General features: G+C 40.1%; 1 non-coding gene across 1 annotated transcript; it reads left to right on the forward strand.

Moving 5' to 3' along the window:
* The first annotated feature begins 3,300 nt into the window (after nt 1-3,300).
* Nucleotides 3,301-3,373, forward strand: TRNAG-CCC (transfer RNA glycine (anticodon CCC)). Its single transcript has one exon. It is a non-coding gene; the product is annotated as a tRNA-Gly (tRNA).
* Nucleotides 3,374-5,134: the final 1,761 nt, after the last annotated feature.

Below are 5,134 nucleotides of genomic sequence, written 5' to 3' on the forward strand. Positions count from 1 at the left end.
CTAGGCTTGGTCTCTTGACTTGTATCAGCCAACGACGCATTAGCAGGCTTGGTGCATGCAGAGGTTCAATAAGCTGCCTGTACACTGGGGCTTGTCTGCTTGGAACGTTCCCAGTCATCGTGGTCTGAGAAGCCTAGTCTCATAGAGAGATCACTGTAGGAGAACAGAGACACTCCAGTTGACCTTTAGCTGAACAGTCAGTCAACAGCTTGTACAAACCAGAAGACATGCAAATGAGCCATCTTGGTTATTCCAAGCCTGCTGAGCCTCCAAATGACTACAGTCCAGTGTGAACCATGTCGAGCAGAAGAATTGCCTAACTGAGCCCTGGCAATCCATAGATTTTGAGCATAATAAAGTGCTTGTTGATTTAAGTCACCAAAGTTTGGGATGATTTATTACCCAATAATAGATAACTAGAAAATGTCCCTTTTCCCTAGATACACCATGATTTAGAGAATTGCAGTATTATAATGACTAGTACAGCTCTAAAAATTTTTTAAAAGGTAAGTATTTGATTTTGACTTTTTGCTTCAAGGCTTAAGTATAATTTTTTGTATGTATGGAACACAAGAAGCCTGATACATTCATGAGCCAATTCAAAACACTACATTTTCTATTTTATTCTACTTAGCATTTATATAGTACTCATTATCACAAAATATATGTGCTTTACAATGTTATTGTTTAGCATTTATATAGCACTTTTTGCTTTTAGTGTATGCTACAAATTACTTTAATGTTTATGATTATAAAATGTAATTTAAATTTTAAAATTATTTCATAATCTTCCTTGTAGAGGATAAAATGTATAACCAATATTGGGCCTAATTTATATGTCCCTTGAGAATGTGCATATGTTGACTGTGTAGAGGGCTGAGTCCAAGGCAATGAGTAGAAATGGGGCATCAATGCTATTGCAACAAAGACCACACCAGAAAATCTGAATTGAAAAAATGAGTCCCAGCTAATTGCAATGTTTGATACAAATATCCCTTTGAGCAATATTTGATACAAATATCCCAGAAACCATACCTATTTGTACAGCAATTCAAGCTGGAGTAAGTACACCATAGTAGACCAGAGCAGAAGTTTTGGAATAAGACAACTGGAGAATGTTTTCAACCTCTCAGATTATGAACTTTTTTTTTTAGACTGCTTTTTTTATGTGGACCATTTTTAAAGTCTTTATTGAATTTGTTGCAATATGCTTCTCTCTTATGGTTTGTTTTTTTTTTTTTTTTACCAAAAGGCATGTGGAATCTTAGCTCCCAGACAAGGGATCAAACCTGCACCTTCTGCACTGGAAGCTGAAGCCTTAACCACTGTATCACCAGGGAAGTCCCAGAGATTACTAGCTCTTTCTCCTTAAAAAGGATAGATTGTGACAATGAAATTGGACTACACCGGTAAAGACACTTTGTGTAGGCCTAATACAGTGAAAATGTGTAAAAAATTAGAGCTATTCTTATTACTAAGATTCTGTTATTAAGGTTGTTACTCAGGTCTGATTGGATACTGGCTGAGAATTAATTGTTTAGTGTTACAAAGCTGTCTTGGTTTGAAGGATGAAGGAATGCTGTAGCCCTTTCAGGTGATCAAAGTGCCAGTTGTACCTTCTTGTACTCTACCATCTTGTACTCTCCACAAATGATCATAAGCAGTGAATCCATTGTAGGGTTTACTAAACCTCTGGTCTTCCTTGTCAGCAGAGAAGACTATCTGTCTTGCTCTGCTTAAGAAGGCTCTTTATTGTTATGAAAGGAGGCGTGGTCTAGGATTTCTCCACTGATGGGAGGAGAGAGCATCTGCCTTTCTGGTGAACCACCACTGCCCTACTATACCCTGGGGAGTAGAGATTTTCTTACTTAACAGCAGAGTCACCAAGATAGTAGTCCTTTCTTCCTAACAACAGGAGGAGTGACCTTGGCATTAAAATTCCCTGTTGGGCCAGCACACGCTTAACTGGTACTGTCCAGGTTCAAAGAAGAAAATAGAGCCATCTTCCTTTTATTTCTGACAAAAAGGAAGTTGCTGAATCATTGTTAAATGGCTCTTTATACCGTCTTAGTGTCAAAGTTATCATCTGAATTCAATCTTATGTTCTAAAAAGGCATAGTCTTTATGTGTGTGTGTGCTCAGTTGCTTCAGTCCTGTCTGACTCTTTGTGACCCCATGGACAGTAGCCCACCAGGCTCCTCTGTCCAGGGGGATTCTCCAGGCAAGAATACTGGATTGGGTTACCCTGCTCTCCTCCAGGGGATCTTCCCAACTCAGGGATCGAACCTGCAGTGTCCTACGTCTCCTGCATTGCGGGCGGATTCTTTACTGCTTGAGCCACCAGGGAAGCCTATAGTTTTTACAGAGCTACCCAAAGAGTTCTCCTGTATATTCTTAGATTTTCACTTTCTACGATTATCAGTATTACAAAATGTTCAGGTTGGTTTCCAAACCATTCATCCAGATGCTTGATCATAACATTTAGGGGTTTGGTTTCCCACCAGAAATTCATGTTTCAGCTTGTTTTCAGATGTAGCAAGGCAGAAACCTGGGCTTGAAAAAAGGTTTGTGCATCTGAATGCTTTTGCACTTAGAAAAAAAATCTTCAAAACTGGAAGTCAGATAGAATGATAATGTAGAAATTATTGTGTTACCTCTTTTTTCTTTTTTTTAAGAGATTGTTAACCAAACGTGGACAATTTTCTAAAATTCATGTATACTTTCAGAAAGAAATGTAAAATATTGGGTTCGTGCGTTTGTTTCAGAAGGACTGGCTGTCTTCAGAAGGAGCAGTTTTAATGACTCTTGAAGTTCTGTTTCTGTTTTGAAATTTGTTGGTTCTGAAAAACCATGAAAATGTTTGTTTGAATATTTTATTAATTCTTATACAGATAATTGATAAAACCACCAAACTTTTCTGAGGTGGTCTTGACTCATGAGACTTCATCATTCTTGTGTGCTAAGTCATTTCAGTGTCCGACTCTTTGTGACATTATGGACCGTAAGCCCACCAGGCTCTTCTGTGCATGGGATCCTCCAGGCAAGAATACTGGAGTGGGTTGCCATGCCCTCCTCCAGGGAATTTTCCTGACCCAGGAATTGAACCCGAGTCTCTTATGTCTCCTCATTGGCAGGCAGGTTCTTTACCACTAGTGCCGCCTGGGAAGGCATTTTCAGATCTTCTTTGATTACTTAAGGATTTGGCCTTTGTGTCGTTCTCAACTTCATTCTCCCCTCAGAACAAGAGCTTTGGAGAAAAACACGGAAGGTGAAAACTACAGTTAAAAAGTGAGAGGGATTTCCCTGGTGGTCTAGTGGCTAAGATTCTGTACTCCCAATGCAGGAGGCCCTGGTTCGATCCCTGGTCAGGGAACTAGATTCCACATGCTGCAACTAAAAGACCTCTTATGCCTCAGTGAAGATGGAAGATCCTGAGAGCTGCAGCTAAGACCTGGTGTTCCCAAATAAACAAATAAACATTTTAGAAATTAAGAGCAAATTAACCTTGAACTGTGCTATAGGCATAAATATGCCATGTCAAGTGAGGACAGTATTCACGCTTCCTGTCCTTTTGATGCCTTTTTAAGATCCTAAAGGGCTGATTCCTGTCCAAGTAGGGCAGGAAATCCTGCATAATTGGGGAGATGTTTCAGTAAGAGCTGAGACACAGTGGAAAGAGGAAGAACTGGAATTCAAGAAGAGCTAATAAGGAATATTTAAGAAGGAAAAAAAGATAGGAAATATGTTTGAAGTGAGAAATAATTGATGCTTGAATATGCTGCATGCCAAAGGGGAAAAAAGAAGCCCACAAAAGAGGTTTTAAAGACATGTGGAAAAGCCCTGGAGATGAAATGTTATATAAATATTGCTAGTCAGTTATAATCAACCATGGCAAAGCCACATGTTTTGTAACTGAAAGAACTGACAAAAGCAAAACCACCGACTCAGCACCGGATGAAGGGAATTGGGGGAAAGAGCATTTATTAATTGCCAAAAATTAAATAAATAAATGGAAGGAGATTGGTATTTAGGGTGGCTGAGGAAAAAATACAAGGAGATCATGGATGGCATGAAAATGTTGAGAAAGTAGAATAAATGTTAGATCAAAAGAACTGGAAAACAACAGATTTCCTCCTTGGAGTTACGCTAGCATTAAAGAAGGACTACTTACAAAGAACAATTAGAGCCCAATTCAGCAAGACTTAGAAAAAGGAGAGCCCACCAGCAAATCAAATCCAAAGAACAATATCTGTGGCAATTAGAGGGCACAGATAAAATGCTTAACGCCGTTCTTATCAGGTAGGTCTCCTGGTAAAAACTCTCAGTGCTCCCAACTTCCCACTGCTCAGTGAACCCACCCTCAGGGTATCTGTTCTGAATCTTCCATCTTGCTTCCTCTAGGAGCTGCCATTTCCCCCACTGAGAATCACCCTGCTCAGGGCTTTTGTCCTCTGTCTCTTTTTCAAGATCTGTCCCTAAATCTCCACTCCTCACCCCAGCCTTTATGTCTCATGTAGCAAATACATCTCAAATCACATCTCCTGCTGTTAATTTGTTCAGCAAATTCCTATGGACTGCCTCCAATGTACCTGGAACTTTTCTAGACTCTAGAATGATGGAGCTATTCTACAGTGATGATACAATAGACAGGAATCCTTGTCTTCATGGAGCATATTTTAGTGAGGGGAGAGTGAAGAAACATCCTATGAATAATTAAATGCAATAATATTCATGAAACGTTTGCCTCTCTCCTGTATTCGTTTCCATGGCTGCTGTAAACAATTTCCAAAACTTTTGGGTAACTCAGAAAACAACAGTAGTTAATTTTATCAGTGTTCTGGAGGCCTAAAGTCTGAGTCGAGGTGCTGGTGGCCCCCTCTACTTCTGGAGGCTCTGGGGGGAATCCTTTTCTGCCTCTTGCGGCTTCTGGGGGCTCCCAGGGTGCCTGGGGGACACCACTCCAGTCTCTATCTCGGTAGTCACATTGCCTGTACCCCTTCTGTGAGATTTCCCTTTTCTTCCCTCTCACAGGGACACTTGTCCCTGGATTTAGGACCCACTGTCAATGAGGTCCGGACGATCTCGAGATTATTTTCAAAGAAAAATAAGATCATTTCTCAGCTTCCAGGAATTT

The sequence above is a fragment of the Ovis canadensis genome, chromosome 10 (genome assembly GCF_042477335.2).
Source record: "Ovis canadensis isolate MfBH-ARS-UI-01 breed Bighorn chromosome 10, ARS-UI_OviCan_v2, whole genome shotgun sequence".
NCBI classification, from domain to species: Eukaryota; Metazoa; Chordata; class Mammalia; order Artiodactyla; family Bovidae; genus Ovis; species Ovis canadensis.